The sequence below is a fragment of the Oncorhynchus keta genome, chromosome 4 (assembly GCF_023373465.1).
Source record: "Oncorhynchus keta strain PuntledgeMale-10-30-2019 chromosome 4, Oket_V2, whole genome shotgun sequence".
NCBI classification, from domain to species: Eukaryota; Metazoa; Chordata; class Actinopteri; order Salmoniformes; family Salmonidae; genus Oncorhynchus; species Oncorhynchus keta.
Window position 1 is genome coordinate 33,087,652 of NC_068424.1, and position 18,917 is coordinate 33,106,568.

Below are 18,917 nucleotides of genomic sequence, written 5' to 3' on the forward strand. Positions count from 1 at the left end.
TGCTACCGTAGCAACAATCTCAACTGCACATCTCGCTTGATCTGAATGCCCCATCTTTAGTCAGCTGTTGTTCAACGCAACATTCTAAAACTAGCTTGTTTTTATCTCTGTTCTAGCAGGGTTTCCCCAAGCTCAGCCCTGTGGGCCCCTCCTGGGTGCACGTTTTGATGAATGATGATGAGTTGGTAGTACTAGGGCAAAAACCAAAACGTGCACCCAGGGCGGGCCCCAGGACTGAGTTTGGGAAACCTTGATCTAGGTCAGGGATGGTCAACTCCAGTCCTCGGAGGCTTGATTGATGACACGCGTAGAGCAACAAGATGTAAGCGTTAGTTGACCTCTCGGTTGTGAAAAAGATTTGTATCATATAAAAATGTATTTTTAAAAATATGAATTAGAACTCATTACAATACATGATATCACTGTTGTATTTTCAACAGATGTCAACACTACATTTCTGGACTGATAGTAATGAAATTCCATAGACAACCAAATATTATTCTCTTTCACCTAAAGGAGACTGGGGCTAACAAAGGGAAATGATCCTGTGATCAGATGACCCAAGACCCCATGAAGTGCCACCACCAACGGCTGAGCAGCTACAATTTCGAGGAGACGTCGCCACGCAACACAGGGTGCAGTAAGCACACCTTTGGGCTGGGAAGGACCTGAGCTTTCCCTGTTGTCAGACGTGCTGGTTCCCAGAAAGTGTAAAAACCTACAGAGTACTCAGAAATGTTGTTGAGAGAGGTGGGCCTACAACCAATCATATAAACTCAGCAAAAAAAAGAAACGTCCTCTCACTGTCAACTGCGTTTATTTTCAGCAAATTTTCAGTGTGTAAATACTTGTGTGAACATAACAATAGTCAACAACTGAGACATAAACTGAACAAGCTCCACAGACATATGACTAACAGAATGGATTAATGTGTCCCTGAAAAAAAGGGGGGGTCAAAATCAAAAGTAACAGTCAGTATAGCCTCATGGACTGAACGAGATTTGTCAGTTCTTGCTGTGAGATGTTACCCCACTCTTCCACCAAGGCACCTGCAAGTTCCCGGACATTTCTGGGGGAAATGGCCCTAGCTCTTACCCTCCGATCCAACAGGTCCCAGACGTGCTCAATGGGATTGATATCCGGGCTCTTCACTGGCCATGGCAGAACCCTGACATTCCTGTCCTGCAGGAAATCACACACAGAACGAGAAATATAGCTGGTGGCATTGTCATGCTGGAGGGTCATGTCAGGGTGAGCCTGCAGGAAGGGTACCACATGAGGGAGGACGATGTCTTCCCTGTGAGATTGCCTGCAATGACAACAAGCTCAGTCCGATGATGCTGCGACACACCGCCCCCAGACCATGAGGGACCCTCCACCTCCAAATCGATCCCGCTCCAGAGTACAGGCCTCGGTGTAACGCCCATTCCTTAGACGATAAACACGAATCCAACCATCACCCCTGGTGAGACAAAACCGCGACTCGTCAGTGAAGAACACTTTTTGCCAGTCCTGTCTGGTCCAGCTCCGGTGGGTTTGTGCCTATAGGTGACGTTGTTGCCGGTGATGTCTGGTGAGGACCTGCCTTACAACAGGCTTACAAGCCCTCAGTCCAGCCTCTCTCAGCCTATTGCGGACAGTCTGAGCACTGATGGAGGGATTGTGCATTCCTGGTGTAACTCGGGCAGTTGTTGTTGCCATCCTGTACCTGTTCCGCAGGTGTGATGTTCGGCTGTACCGATCCTGTGCAGGTGTTGTTACACGTGGTCTGTCTCTGCAAAGACGATCAGCTGTTCGTCCTGTCTCCCTGTAGCGTTGTCTTAGGCGTCTCACAGTATGGACATTGCAATTTATCGCCCTGGCCACATCTGCAGTCCTCATGCCTCCTTGCAGCATGGCTAAGCCACGTTCACAGATGAGCAGGGACCCTGGCATCTTTCTTTTGGTGTTTTTCAGAGTCAGTAGAAAGGCCTCTTTAGTGTCCTAGGTTTTCATAACTGTGACTTTAATTGCCTACCGTAAGCTGTTAGTGTCTTAACGACCGTTCCACAGGCGCATGTTCATTAATTGTTTATGGTTCATTGAACAAGCATGGGAAACAGTGTTTAAACCCTTTCAAAAAAGATCTGTGAAGGTATTTGGATATTTACGAATTATCTTTGAAAGACAGGGTCCTGAAAAAGGTGAGTTTTTGCTGAGTTTGTATTATAAATAAGGGAAGTTTGTGTGGGCAACAAACTTGTGAGAAACAATACTTAAAAAAAAATCTAGCACACAGTCATCATTATTGTACTTTTGGAATGATTTTAGCATTATTTCCTAAACTGTTATTTTCTCCTGGATATCGATGCTCTTGACGGTTTACACTTCAAATTAGCAGTCCAACAGGCGGGTAGATATCCAGAAATACGGATGGACTACCCTGGTGTAAATACAATACAAAACAAGTCAGTCCGATTAAACAGATCAGGTCAAATAGTTTTATTAGTGAGATAAACAAGAATACAAGGAAGTCGATGTAACCTTCCTCAAAATAACAAAAACACAGTGTAAGGGAAACATTCTGATAAAGTACTGAACTAATACCACCCAGACCAAGAAAAAAAAAACAGACTTACAAAGATATCATTAAATGGTGTATTTTTTTCTAATTGGGATCCAATTGAAGAATAAAGTACAGAGTAGTTGTGGGAAGTGTTAACCTGTGTTATGGAAACATACTTAGTAATACATAAATGGTATGTTGCAGTGTTGAAATGGCAGCAGTTGTGTGTTGTAAGGTGCAGGAGTCTCCCTGCGATTCATGCAGGTGTGCCAGCGAGGTTGTCCGGAGTCCCTGGGATAGCTCTCCGGTACTCCATGATGTCAAAAATCGCTCCAGATCTACGGGAATCGGCCAGCTCCAGAACATCTACCCTTTCTTCAAAGGACAGCTCTTGTAATTTAGCCTGTAATGATAAGGGGGAAAAAGCTACATGAAATTACAGAATGCAGACAAATATTATGCGATGTGATTAGAATGTTGTGAAGCGGGTAAACCGTACCACAGGTGAAATATTTTTTTTTACTAACCTTCATCTCTGACAGCCTGTCTTCTTGCATTCGGGCAGCCCTTTCAAGGTCTCCCTGTCCAGTTCTTTCTGCAGCCCTGCCTGTGCCCCTGCATGGTATGCAGCTCTTCAAAACTAGAATCCTACAGAAAAAGCATTAAACTTACACAACACTGTTATTAGGATTGTATTGTAATGCTCACGACATGGTATTTTATGTCTAGACAATAAGGATTTTCACGCAGAAGAGTTATTTTCAATGAATGCAGAACTATGATAGTCCAAACGTATTATTTTACACAGCTGTTTTTTTACGCAAGTGTGAAAACGAATGTACTAAAGCTGTCATCATATTTCTATTTTGTACCAGGCAGGGAAATTCACAGTAACGTTAACTATGATCAACCATGTAGCTAGCTCGCTACCTTGACATTGGTAATGTTAGCTATCTTTCTGGCTGACAACGTGAGTATTATAACATATGTATATATATAAAGATTCTTTACCAGTTCTGAAGACACTGTTGCTAAAATGGAATCGAGTTATCTTCAATCTTGTCCGTAACTGTTATCGCATCGGCATCCACAGTCTCAAATTTCCTACTCTGTCCCTATTGTCACTATTTACCACAGCCACAAAGTAAAATTGGCGACACTAGGTTTCCACTAGACAACACAGACACAAAGTCTAAGGATGTTGACGTTACGTCATCCCAGTGGCGACTACCAATGAGAGCTGGGGATTCAGGTATTTGGTGTTCAAATCTAGAAAAAAATGTGCATTCTTGCCAGAGGGGTCTTCAAAAACACCTGTATACACATTGTTACGCAGTACAGGTTTAAATAGGTTCCCGTGCACAAAATGCATATCAGCCAATAAAAAGCATTCATTTACTTGCATGTGACCAAACGCTAACATTGTAGCTGGTCCCATCAGATAACATGGTACAATTTAGCCCTATGCTAACTTCAACAGGTGGCACTGACTATATCCTGGCACAAGTGCATCAGCCAATTAAAATCATTGAAGTAGTTGTAAGTGTTCCAACACTTATTCATGTATGTAAGTATCCTTATCACACCTAAGTATCATCAAAGAAACGATCAGGTGTATTTGCCATACTGGTATAATTTATCTCTGTGTAAAGAGCCTAGTCCACATAATTGTTGCAGATTTTGGCAAGGGTTTGAATCTCTCCTTGTTATATTGTTTTACAGTGCCAACAGAAAGTATTCATACCCCTTGACTTATTTCACATTTTGTTGTGTTACAGCCTGAATTCAAAATTAAATAGATTTCTAAGTATCTAAGAGCTTCCATACGTGGATAGTGCAACATTTGCCCATTATTATTTTTAAAAGTCTTCAAGCTCTGTCAAATTGGTTGTTGTCTATTGCTAGACAACCATTTTCAGGTCTTGCCATATATTTTCAAGTAGATTTAAGTAAAAACTGTAACTCAGCCCCTCAGGAACATTCCCTGTCTTATTGGTAAGCAACACCAGTGTAGATTTGGCCTTGTGTTTTAGGGTATTATCCTGCTGAAAGGGGAATTCATCTCCCAGTGTCTGGTGGAAACCAGAGTGAACCAGGTTTTCCTCTAGGATTTTGCCTGCGTTTAGCTCCATTCTGTTGCTTTCTATCCTGAAAAACTCACCAGTCCTTAACAACTACAAGCATACCCATAACATGATGCAGCTACCACTATATTTGAAAATATAGAGCACGGTAGCCAGTAATGCATGATATTGGATTTTCCAGGTATCCAAATTCTGTGAAATGCACAGTAATCTTTCAGGTGCAGCTCTTTAATGTCATATGCTCTTACAAAGATATTTGACTGTGTTAGAAGATATATTCAACCTTTGAGGACATAACCATAAATAAACAAACTGGTACAACACTTCCACGGATGGTGGGCACAAATACACATTTATTAGTTCAGGCCCCCAAATATGCTAACGAGCCCTATCTACACTTCAAAGTGCAGTGACAATTGTACCTTATTGTCAAAGTATTGGGTAGAAAAATGTACCATTATACTAGATTATCCGCACATGTACGATAAAATAAACTGTTCCTATGTGTATCTCTGAAGTACCTTTGATGTTTTTGGTCCCCAGGGTACACCACTGTGCCCTAACTGTACCCTAATTTTGAGTGTGTGGATATTCACTGAGTTTACAAAACATTAAGAATACCTTCCTAATATGGAGTTGCACCTCCCGTTTGCCCTCAGAAAAGCCTCAATTCATCGGGACATGGACTCTACAAGGTGTCGAAGGTGTTCCACAGGGATGCAGACCTATGTTGACTCCAATACTTCCCACAGTTGTGTCAAGTTGGCTGGATGTCCTTTGGGTGGTGGACCATTCTTGATACACACTAAACGATTGAGCGTGAAAAAACCCAGCAGCATTGCAGTTTGACACAAATCAGTCCGCTGGCACCTACTACCTTATCCGTTTCAGAGACACTTAGATCTATTGTCTTGATCATTCACCCTCTGAATGGCACACATACACAATCCATGTCTCAAGGCTTGAAGTGGATTTAACAAGTGACACCAATAAGGGATCATAGCGTTCACCAGGATTCGCCAGGTCAGTTTATGTCATGGAAAGAGCAGGTGTCCTTAATGTTTTGTACACTCCGTGTATGTTGTTGGTAATAAAGATGTACCTGGTGTCACTGGTTTAACATTAATGCACTTCCGCCCAAAAGCTTGCAAGTTCAAATCCCCAAAGCAGTTATGCACACTTTACATCACGTGTCCCTGAGCACTGCTGTTTTTACGTTGGTGTTGTCAGATAATCTGACAGTTATCGACTTGATTATGGGCAGCTTTTAGCAAAGTGCAGAAATGTATTCTCACCATTAAATCTGTTGCCTATCTCTCTCTCTGTCATGCGTACAGACCTGGTAGTGTAGCTGGAAAGTCGAATCATTAGCTAACAAGAAGTTGTGAGTTCAAAGCCCAAGAGAGTTATACATTCAGTTATACAGCAATAGATGGGTTGGATGCTTAGGGGAAAGGGGGGATACCTAGTCAGTTGTACAACTGACTACCTTCAACTGAAATGTGTCTTCTGCATTTAACCCAACCCCTCTGAATCAGAAAGGTGTGGGGGGCTGCCTTAATCGTCATCCACGTCGGTGCCCGGGGAACCGTGGGTTAACTGCCTTGCTCAGGGGCAGAACGACAGATTTTTACCTTGTCAGCTCGGGGATTTGATCCAGCAACGTTTTGGTTACTAGCCCAAAGCTCTTCAGTAACAAAAAAGTGTATAGGGCAAAACAGACTGGGTTGACTTATACTGTTAAAAACATGTAAGCTATATTTTGTGGTAGACTCCCAATCACAGCCAGATGTGATACAGCCTGGATAAAAACCAGGGACTGTAGTGACACCTCTTGCTCTGAGATGCAGTGCCTTAGAGTGCTGCGCCACTCGGGAGCTCCAAAAACCACACTCAACATTATCATATATCCCAGCATTCTCAATTGCAGTTTTGTTTCAATATCTATGTTTTTGCATGTAGCTTACATTGATTGATGAATGAATTCATCTTATGCTACACAAAGATAAATAGCATACGTTTTTCTAAACTAATCCAATTTCTTAGTTGGACTTATTGCACCCGTTATTGAAATCGCTGTTCAAGTTTATTGTCGATGGTTTAGGTAGTCTCATTAATGAATCTTTCTAACCCTGGCAGTCAGTCTGAATGCAGATTGTGGGTGAATGAAAGTTCTAATTGTTGGGTGTCCCTACTCAAGCTGGATTCCAATGGGATTTAGATATCACTTTTGCAAGCCAGTTCACGCTGGTCACCAGTGAAAACACAACGAAGGCTGGTCTGTACTGTTCTTTCAGCAGAGTGGCTGGTGGGTGCCATTTTGGATCGCCCAAAACACTCTACATCTATAGTGCTAACCGATTCCAGTCCAACAATTTCACTAAGAACTTTTTTTGAAGTCTTTGACTGTCACAGACCATGTTGAATCAAAGGCCTGTGCCTACTGTTTGACTACAGTTGCAAAATTGTGGTAACCTTCCCAATCCCAGATGAAGGATTCCAGATTTCTTGCTTATTCCCTGCTGATCTTCCACTCGGGACTGAACATTTTGGGAAAGTTACCAGAATTTTGCAACCGTATATAACTGTGGCATGGAGAAACTCTCCTCAGCGGAAGGAAAATACGGAAACCTTGGGAGTGAATTAGTATCTACTGGCTGGTTAGGGTGCATGTCATCCAGACAACTTTTCATCCATTTAATACTTCCCTGAATGGAGTGGGCACATCATCGCCCATGTGCCTGTCCTGGGCTCGTTTAGGTTGAGCTTAATATAGGCTGTAGAGTACTAGCCATTATATCCACTGTGCACTTTAAAGTGATGAGAGTGTTTAAGAATCCTTCTCCCAATTATCAGCACCTACACGATTCATTGTAAACGAAGCCACTCTTTTCTATTCATCACTTAGCCAGACAGAGCACTTGAAGCAAGACAGTGTTTGGTCTGTTAGGGAGATGTGCTGCCTGCTTTAGGAAGACTTCCACGAATAGGCTCCTCAGTTCCATTTATAGGCGTACCTCCACGGTTAATCTTGTGTAATGGGCTCTTAAATAAATCTCCTGACTTAAAATAGGCAGCAGGAGCAGCTCTCACGGCACGGGAGGGATCTCCCTGGGCGAGTGAGTGACAGCCAGGCAGACTACACTAATGTGTGGGAGTGAGTGGGAATCCTCGGGAACATAGACAGGATGCACCTGACCTGTCGCCCAATGGACGAGCACCGATGAGTCCACTTTATAAGGGTCAGAGGTCACCCTATACTCCAGTACGTCAATAATTGAGGAAAATCAACTAATCCCAGTCTAGCTGCACATATAATGTTATAGTTAAATGATGGTGTTAATTGAATATACCCGCATTTGTCTGTCTACACACACAAAAATAAACATGAGTTGCATTACCCACCATAGGCTGCACATTACCTAGGGTCTACACTAAACCCTCTATGAGCACTAAATTAAAAACCTTATCCTCCAGGACAAGCTTTAAAATGCCGACAATGTCCTCTTACCTCATGCGAAGAACTGCATTATTAAAGTGGACTATGTAATTGTGCTCATGCATTGCTACTTCGTGACATGGCCTCGGCTCTGATATGAGTGCTGTGCTGCAGGCATCTTCGTCATTCTCCTGACTCATCCGTTCTCTCTCTCCTGTCACGGGCATTGAGAGGAGAGGAGGGAAGAGGAGGGGATAGGAGGAGAGAGGAGAGAAGAGGAGCCAGCTGCTAACAGGGCACTGAATGCAAATGTTGTTGACTAGAGGGACTGGCAAGAGGAGGAAAGACCCACTCTAAACCAACTCTGTTACCGTGCCTGTCCTAAGCATGGGATTCGATTCTGGCCGGCCGTATGTATCAAGCATCTTAGAGTAGGAGTGCTGATCTAGGATCAGGTTCCCCCTGCCCACCTTATTCATTGTGATCTAAAAGGTTCAAACTGATTCTAAATCACCACTGAGATGCTAGATAAATATGGGCCCTATGAATGGACTGGCATTATGTTACTCTGTCTGCTGTGGGGTTATGTCAGTCATGATAGGGTGTAATGATGATCCTTACCCTTTAAAATACACCTACGATTCCAGCCACACCAAACAAACATGCATATATATTTCATCCATTCTAAAATGAATGATCAGGCCTTTATGATCTAAACTGGGATACAATGGAAAGATGCCGATATGCCTGTCCTACGTTCCGTTTGGACAGTCCTTATCAATTCATGTGGACTGTGGAGATCTCCGTTTAATTGCAGTCACAGGCTGCGACCCCGTTGCAGCGGGGAGGTTAAAGAGAGTGACAGGCAATAGCGGCCCCTTTCCTCTCTTGCCCCGTCTTACTGAAGCATTAAATGTCTGTGTGGGCACCGCAACAATAGCATCCAACCGGGTTAATTCATATGGACATCCAAAAAGGAAGATATCAACAAATTAGACATCTAAATTTAGGTGATGATTAAGAACATGTCTGTCTGGTTAGCTCAGGACCAGGAAGTGGGTGGTCATTAATCCATCAGATGGGCCAATTGAAATAGTTTACCTGTTGCAGTCTGGTCCAACTGCCAATTATGATATTTCAAGTTGGTCTTTTTTATATATACAGTGGGGCAAAAAAGTATTTAGTCAGCCACCAATTGTGCAAGTTCTCCCACTTAAAAAGATGAGAGGCATGTAATTTTCATCATAGGTATGAATTTATTTGCAAATTATGGTGGAAAATAAGTATTTGGTCAATAACAAAAGTTTCTCAATACTTTGTTATATACCTTTTTTTGGCAATGACAAAGGTCAAATGTTTTCTGTAAGTTTTCACACACTTTTGCTGGTAATTTGGCCCATTCCTCCATTCAGATCTCCTCTAGAGCAGTGATGTTTTGGGGCTGTTGCTGGGCAACACGGACTTTCAACTCCCTCCAAAGATTTTCTATGGGGTTGAGATCTGGAGACTGGCTAGGCCACTCCAGGACCTTGAAATGCTTCTTACGAAGCCACTCCTCCGTTGCCCGGGCGGTGTGTTTGGGATCATTGTCATGCCACGTTTCATCTTCAATGCCCTTGCTGATGGAAGGAGGTTTTCACTCAAAATCTCACGATACATTCATCCATTCATTCTTTCCTTTACACGGATCAGTCGTCCTGGACCCTTTGCAGAAAAACAGCCCCAAAGCATGATGTTTCCACCCCCATGCTTCACAGTAGGTATGGTGTTCTTTGGATGCAACTCAGCATTCTTTGTCCTCCAAACACGCCGATTTGAGTTTTTACCAAAAAGTTATATTTTGGTTTCATCTGACCATATGACATTCTCCCAATCTTCTTCTGGATCATACAAATGCTCTCTAGCAAACTTCAGATGGGCCTGGACATGTACTGGCTTAAGCAGGGGGATACGTCTGGCACTGCAGGATTTGAGTCCCTGGCGGCGTAGTGTGTTACTGATCGTAGGCTTTGTTACTTGGGTCCCAGCTCTCTGCAGGTCATTCACTAGGTCCCCCCGTGTGGTTCTGGGATTTTTGCTCACCGTTCTTGTGATAATTTTGACCCCACGGGGTGAGATCTTGCGTGGAGCCCCAGATCGAGGGAGATCAGTGGTCTTGTATGTCTTCCATTTCCTAATAATTGCTCCCACAGTTGATTTCTTCAAACCAAGCTGCTCACCCATTGCAGATTCAGTCTTCCCAGCCTGGTGCAGGTCTACAATTTTGTTTCTGGTGTCCTTTGACAGCTCTTTGGTCTTGGCCATAGTGGAGTTTGGAGTGTGACTGTTTGAGGTTGTGGACATGTGTCTTTTATACTGATGAAGTTCAAACAGGTGTCATTAATACAGGTAACGAGTGGAGGACAGAGGAGCCTCTTAAAGAAGAAGTTACAGGTCTGTGAGAGCCAGAAATATTGCTTGTTTGTAGGTGGCCAAATACTTACTTTCCATCATAATTTGCAAATAAATTCATAAAAAATCCTACAATGTGATTTTCTGGATTTTGTTTCTCATTTTGTCTGTCATAGTTGAAATGTACCTATGATGAAAATCACAGGCCTCTCTCATCTTTTTAAGTGGGAGAACTTGCACAATTGGTGGCTGACTAAATACTTTTTTGCCACACTGAATATACAGTGAGCCCCAAAAGTCTCGGGGCACTTGTGTTGTTGTTGTTGTTTTGGCTCTGTACTCCAGCATTTCTTAAATGATACAATGTCTATGAGGTTAAATTGCAAACTGTCAGCTTTAATTTGAGGGTACTTTAATCCATATCGGGTAAACCATTGAGAAATTACAGCACTTTTTGTACATAGTCCCCACATTTTAGGGGACCAAAAGTGTGTATTATATTTGTATTAAAATAGTCAAAAGTTGAGTATTTGATCCCATATTCCTAGCACGCAATGATAACATCAAGCTTGTTTGTGACTCTACAAAGTTTTTGGATGCATTTGATGTTTGTTTTGGTTGTGTTTCAGATTATTTTGTGCGCAATAGAAATGAATGGTAAATGTGTACTTTTGGAGTCACTTATATTGTAAATAAGAATAGAATATGTTTCTAAACACTTCTACATTCATGTGGATGCTACCATGATTATGGATAGTGCTGAATGAATCGTGAATAACGATGAGTGAGAAAGTTAGAACTAAAAAGATCATACCCGCAAGACATGCTAACCTCTCATGCTAACCAATAGTAGGGGAGGTTAGCATTTTCTGGGGGAGGGGGTATAATATTTGTGTGTCTAACACTCTTACTCACGATTAATTCAGGATTATACGTAATCATGGTAGCATCCACATTAATGTAGAAACATATTCTATTCTTATTTACAATAAAAGTGAGTCCAAAATGACACAATACATTATTTACCATTAATTTCTATTGGGAACAAAATCATCTGAATCACAACCGAAACAAACAGCAAATGCATCGAACAAGTTTGTAGAGTCATAAACAGCGAGTGAACATTTAATGAACCATGGACATGAAACAGAGCAATAACGACATCAATGCTGACACAGTGAACAAACTGAGGAGCAGACAGATATAGAGGCGGTAATCAACAAAGTAATGGAGTCCAGTTGAGTCCAATATTGCGCCACTGCGCATAATTCTTTATTTAACTAGGCAAGTCAGTTAAGAACAAATTCTTATTTTCAATGACGGCCTAGGAACAGGGGTAGAACGACAGATTTGTACCCCGTCAGCTTGGTGATTCGAACTTGCAACCTCTCGGTTACTAGTCCAATGCTCTAACCACTAAGCTTACACTACCACCCCGTGATGGTGACAGGTGTGCGTAACGAAGGGCAGCCTGGATATGGGACCAAATACTAAACGTTTGCCTTCTTTAATACACATATGTTAATTTGTCCCAATACTTTTGGTCCCCTAAAATGGGGGGTGTTGCAACTTCCAACAGTTTCACCTGATATTGATGAAAATACCCTAAAATGAAAGCTGACAATATGCACAACATGCACCTCCGAGTCATTTCAAATCCACAGTGCTGGAGTACAGAGCCAAAACAACAACAACGTGTCATTGTCCCAAACATTTTGTAGATCACTGTATTTTTGCATGTTCTACTGGATAAAGGAGAGACATTGGGAAAGTGTATCACAAAGACAGTGGGCCAGATTTGAACCCACGCTGGCTGTAATGTAGTCAGTGGCCAAGCCACAAGTCAGTCTAAATCTTTGTTTTCATGAAGTTATCTTCCATCCCATATTGTCAGCAAAGAGGGCATAGGCTTCCTCCCTGACCCTTCGCCTGAACATGAGTCTGACCTTACTGTGGGCAGTGTACTGGGCAGGCCGACACAGATTTAAAAGCCTTGCACTGAATGCTGATGAGGGTGTGTCTGCTGTCTGGCTCCTAAGCTTTGCAATCCGTACTGTAGACCTACAAAAAGTAACAGCAGTCTTCCATGGGCCATACAGACATGCTTTGAGCCTAGATGCCCTGTGGTTACAAATCTTCAAAAATGAAATAAATGCTGCCCACAAATATATTGGACCTCAAGTCATACTGCGGTGTTGGTTCTCAGCTCACGGGGGGGATATCTAACATAAAAAGACTATTCAATCGTAAGAGAGAACAGTGTGCTGTGAATCATTTATGAACAACGACATTAGCGGCATGACCGGGTAAGCTCTATTTGAGTGCCAATAAAATCTGATTAGGCTCTTTTTGCGAGAGACGTGAAAGAGAGCCATTGGCAATAAAAGGACAATTATTATTCTGTTAATGTCTCCCTTAAACCACTCCCCAGGCAGTCCATCTGTGACTGAATAGGCTATATTTATATATTCTTCAAACCAACCAACATTATGAGGTGACAGAAAGAATGACGGCTGAAATGTTGTTACATTTAAGAAAAGGGCTTGTTTGCTCAGCAGTGTCACTGTGCTGAATGAGCAATCAGCTGATTGTGTAACATGTGCTGCATGTCTGCGTACGCACACACACGTAAAGGACTTCAGGCTGCTTGCCTAGCAAGTACCACTTCCTCCTCTTTAAACTCACACCGAGACTCGATCCCAGGACCTCTGCCTTGCTAGCACACATGACCACCCCTCCTGAAACACATTACCAGTTGGCATCACGTGAAAAGCTAGCTATTCTGTGGGTACACTTCAGGCTGAGGAGTACATTTCACACATCCCCATGTGCTACACACACACTAATCAGATCATTGACTGACTGATCAGACTGCCATTGACTCTCTGTGGTCCAGTATGTGTTGTGTCCGAGGTTAGGAAGTTGCAAGCAATCTAACATCAGATAATATGTCTATGTATGCATTTACACAGGCAGCCCAACTCTGATTATTATTTTTTTGACCAGTCAGATCAGCTATTTTGTCAATAATTGATTTGTCGCTAAGCACTGTACAATGAAGTTTGTAGTATGGCTAGCCACTTAATGGCTTTGAATGCACTGTCATACAGTCAAATCCACTACTAACCACTTTTGGAGCTAACGAGTTCTCTTTAGTCATATCCTGATGCCAACAGCAAATGACAGTTGTACTCATAATATAGCTAATTTAGCAGACTAACATACACTACCGTTCTATAAGGGCTCAGGGCCAGACCCAGACACGAGAGGCAGATGGTTAGTGTTTGATATTTATTAGTTCCAAAAAGGGGTAGGCAAGAGAATAGTCATGGACAGGCAAAAGGTCAAAACCAGATCAGAGTCCAGGAGGTACAGAGTGGCAGGCAGGCTCGAGGTCACGGCAGGCAGACTGGTCAGGCAGGCGGGTTACAGAGTCCAGAAAACAGGCAAGGGTCAAAACCGGGAGCACTAGCAAAAGAGGGAATAGCAAAAGCACGGGGAAAAACATGCTGGTTGACTCAAAACAGACAAGGCAAACTGACACAGAGACACAGGAAACACAGGGATAAATACACTGGGGAAAATAAGTGACACCTGGAGGGGGTGGAGACAGGTGAAACAGATCAGGGGGTGACACCTTCAAAAGTTTGGGGTCACTTAGAAATGTTTGTGTTTTTGAAAGAAAAGTACTTTTTTTGTCCATTAAAATAACATCAAATTGATCAGAAATACAGTGTAGACATTGTTAATGTTGTAAATGACTATTGTAGCTGTAAACGTCTGATTTTTAAAGGAATATCTGCGTAGGCGTACAGAAGCCCATTATCAGCAACCGTCACTCCTGCATTCCAATGCCACGTTGTGTTAGCTAATCCTAGTTCATCCTTTTAAAATGCTAATTGGTCATTAGAAAACCCTTTTGCAATTTTGTTAGTAATATAATAATAAACAGCTGAAAACTGTTGTTCTGATTAAAGAAGCAATACAACTGGCCTTCTTTAGACTAGTTGAGTATCTGGGGCATCAGTATTTGTGGTTTCAATTACAGGCTCAAAATGTCCAGAAACAAAGGACTTTCTTCTAAAACGTGTTAGTCTATTCTCTTTCTGAGAAATGAAGGTTATTCCATGCGAGAAATTGCCAAGAAACTGAAGATCTCGTACAATGCTATGTACTACTCATTTCACAGAGCAGCGCAAACTGGCCCTAACCAGAATAGAAAGAGGAGTGGGAAGCACTGGTGCACAACTGAGCAAGAGGACAAGTACATGAGAGTGTCTAGTTTGAGAAACAGATGCCTCACAAGTACTCAACTGGCAGCTTCATTAAATAGTACCCACAAAACACCAGTCTCAACGTCAACAGTGAAGAGGCGACTCTGAGATGCTGGCCTTCCAAAGGCGTCAGCTTAGACCGCTAGACCATCTTATGCCACCTACATTTTTGTTTTAAGGAGAAAATGCAGTCGGAATAGATTTGTAAAAGTACAGTTAAAACAAACCATAAACGTGTCTGCAAGCTTGTCTTGCCTGCAGTGGTACCAACCTTGTTATCTATATTGAAAGCTACTTTACAATACCTTCAACAACACCCTCAATAACTCTCCACACATTCAGTAAGCAGGCAAAACTGTGTAAATGAAGTGTCTAAGGTGTTTCCCAAATGGATCACAATTCCCTTTATAGTGCACTACTTTTGACTAGAGTAGTGCACTATATAAGGGAATAGGGTGCTATTTGGGATGTATTCTAACAAGGTGCCTTTTGGGATGCATCTGGGCCCAGCCAAAGGCCTCGCTGACCGAATATGTTTCCGGAACAATTGTCATGCCCTTGGGCTTCTACAGTCAGAGTGTGTTCCAATCGCTAGAAGGCCAACAAACATGCCTTTATTCTCTCTCTTTCCAGAATTGACTCCCATTTAGCTTTTATCGCTCCATACATCCAGAATTGACAGTCTCTTGGCAATGCGGACCACCTCTTGGCATGTCTTTATAGCAACAAATGAGTGGCCAAACGTGTAGGTGAAAAGCCAACAAAGCCGCCTCTCAGCAAAGACTGCACTTCAGCGGAGCGCGCTTTGACATTAATGGTAACTTACGTGGAAATAGAACCGTTGTCTAGCGTCGTCATAGAACCACTGTGAGGAGGCCAGTGGTGAAAGAGAACGCCGACTTGCATAGCCATCAGCGTACCGCCAGACGGAAGACGGAACATTAAAAAAACATATTTCGTCCAGTTCACATGACAATGTAGCATTGCATGGAACGAATGACTGTGATTACACTACTATGTCATAGTGTCTCTGTGGGCCTTGTCAGCCCTCCTGGTGTATCAGACCTGTTGGCGAAAAACAGCAGCAACCCACACAGACGCTTCAAGCTGAGACCCTACTCACTGTCCGTCAGTCTGGGAGCACTGAGGGGGAGTACAGACTGTAAACAAGCTCTTTACAGTGACATTCAATAACAGAGTGATTTAAAGCTTTGGCACACAACAGATTCATCACCACAGAATAAAGAAATACATTGGGAAAAGAAATATTAGGCTGCCTAGCAAATGTATAGACAACTCCTAGCAAATGTATAGACAACTCCTAGCAAATGTATAGACAACTCCTAGCAAATGTATAGACAACTCCTAGCAAATCTATAGACAGCTCCTAGCAAATCTATAGACAGCTCCTAGCAAATGTATAGACAACTCCTAGCAAATGTATAGACAGCTCCTAGCAAATGTAAGACAACTCTAGCAAATGTATAGACAGCAAATGTATAGACAACTCCTAGCAAATCTATAGACAGCTCCTAGCAAATCTATAGACAGCTCCTAGCAAATCTATAGACAGCTCCTAGCAAATCTATAGACAGCTCCTAGCAAATCTATAGACAGCTCCTAGCAAATCTATTAGACAGCTCCTAGCAAATCTATAGACAGCTCCTAGCAAATCTATAGACAACTCCTAGCAAATCTATAAACAACTCCTAGCAAATCTATAAACTACACTAGGAAACCTATAGACTACACTAGGAAACCTATAGACTACACTAGGAAACCTATAGACTACACTAGGAAACCTATAGACAACTGTCTAGAGGGCCGATAGACTACTGTCTAAAGGGCCAATAGACTACTGACTTGAGGGCTATAGACTACTCCCTAGAGGGCCTATAGACTACTGACTAGAGGGCCTATAGACTACTGACTAGAGGGCCTATAGACTACTGACTAGAGGGCCTATAGACTACTGACTAGAGGGCCTATAGACTACTGACTAGAGGGCCTATAGACTACTGACTATAGACTACTGCCTAGAGGGCCTATAGACTACTGCCTAGAGGGCCTATAGACTACTGCCTAGAGAGCTGAAGTGTAATGATCTCCACAAGTTTTGAGTCTTTACAGACAGAACGACAACCTCAGAGGGCAGTGAGTCTTAACCTTAGAGTGTGTTAATATGATTATATAGGGGGTTGATTGGATTTGCTGGACTGGGGTGAAATTCGCTCTCAGTGGTTTACTCTCCTATAAAAGCCCTCTGTATGTACTTTTTGTGAACACAGGTTTTTTTTTTTTTACAGTCGCTAAAGTTCAACTCTCTATTCCGGCACAAAAGACACCCGCTTCTCCAATGGCCTCCCTGGGGTAACACACAGCCCCTTTCTTCCTCTCTTCCAAATCCGCCAGAGAGAAAAGATGGAAAATTGAACCAGTATCTGGCGTTTCCCAGTCCGCCAATCCAATGGCTAAGTGCACCAGAAGGGCTTAGATAACAGGAAGACTGCGGGAGCGCTTAAAGTGCCCCCTCCAGTGAAATTGGCAGGCTTAGCAGAAAGAGAGAGAGAGAGAAAGAGAAAGAGAGAGAGAGAGCAAAGGAGTGTGAGAGAGAGAGAGAGAGAGAGAAAAGGAGTGTGAGAGAGAGAGAGAGAGAGAGAGAGAGAGAGAGAAGAGAGAGAGTGAGAGAGAGAGAGAGAGAGAGAGAGAGAGAGAGAGTGAGAGAGAGAGAGAGAGAGAGAGAGAGAGAGAGAGAGAGAGAGAGAACAAAGGAGTGTGAGAGAGAGAGAGGGAAGACACTAAAACAGAGGGTATACGGTCCCTTCACAACGTAACACTCAAAAGCAACATGACGCACAGAGACTCAGTGGTGCCCAACAAATATACTGCATGATTAATCAAATGCTGTGCCCAAAAAAACAAAAATAAACTCAGATTTACCTAAAGGTACAGTGTTGCAATGACACCAAAACAATCCAGATTCTGTGGTGGTCCCGTGTGGCAGAGTTGATAGAGCATGGCACTTTCAATCCCAGGGTTGTGGTTTAGATTTCAGCTGGCGACACCCATACGACAATGTATGCACACACTACTTCAAGTCACCTTGAATCAAAGCGCCTGCAAAACAAACACATATTATTATGCCACTGTTGACTAAAATGTGAAGAGTAGAGAAGCTATCTTTCCAAGATGACTTGACCTTTGACCTCATCGTAAAGGGCCAAGAGTGAAATGTCATTGAGTAGAGGTTATGCCATCAGTGTGTATCACCCATCCCCTCTGGACACATCCTTCCTCTTTAATAGTCTGTCATTTTATGTGGGAGATATAGATTCCTCATGGTCTGGACAAAGCCACATTTCACAGTAGAAAATGATGGCCTCACTGTTGGGCATGCAGATTACACACATTCAGCTACACAAATCAGCAACCATTTATAATTTACGTCCTTGCTGGCGTCGGAGATAAGCGCAAAACCCTGAACAAATTAAACTTGGGAGGTTCGGGGATCACACAGTTGCACCCCAAACAACACGACACATTATTACGGAGTTTTAAAAAAAAAACGCGAGACCCCTCGGGGAATTCCAGCCACATCAGAGAGACAGGCATGGGGAAAAGAGAGAAAGAGAGACAGCTGTGGAAGATAAAAGATGTTCAAATATTCAAAATCCTCAACTCGCATCCAAAGCATACCCTGTAATCCGCTTGCATTGGGATATATCGGCAGCACAGAGGACACTCAGTTTACCAGTGGACTAACGGATGGCTGCGATCCGCTAGTGTGTTTAACTACACACTGTCAACCTAACACACCCAGGGTGTCAGCAGACATGGAATGAGATTAAACCGATGAAGGCAGCCCAGCTGTCGAAAACATTGATGTTTATTAAACGTATTGCGGTCGAAGACATGAGAGAGTGCACCTCTTCTCTTTTCTAAGTGTCCACAGACATCAACCACGAAGCCCCTTTCTTAACGGGATAGGCAACCTGGAAGCACCCAACCATCTTCATATTACTTCCTTTTATCAGTGTGTAGCACAGAAGTCCTGTATAGTTGGCCAGAGACAGAGCGGATTCTGATTCCACTCTAGCTGTCTTTCCTGATCTCTATCCCAAAGGGAGATGCTCTGCTCTGTGTAATACTGCCCCTTTGATTGCTTTCACAGGCCTGATCCTGAA

General features: G+C 42.8%; 1 protein-coding gene across 6 annotated transcripts in view; it reads right to left on the reverse strand.

Annotated features, from left to right (window-relative positions):
• The window catches only part of dlgap1b (discs, large (Drosophila) homolog-associated protein 1b), a 273,834-nt gene that overhangs the window by 239,869 nt on the left and 15,048 nt on the right, over positions 1-18,917 (reverse strand). For 4 of the 6 annotated variants that reach the window (XM_052506318.1, XM_052506348.1, XM_035760357.2 and 1 more), the window contains exon 2: positions 17,674-17,850. The exons of the other annotated variants lie outside the window; for them this stretch is intronic. The gene's annotated coding sequence lies outside the window, so the exon portion shown is untranslated. The remainder of the gene's footprint in view (positions 1-17,673; positions 17,851-18,917) is intronic. 6 annotated transcript variants of the gene reach the window in all.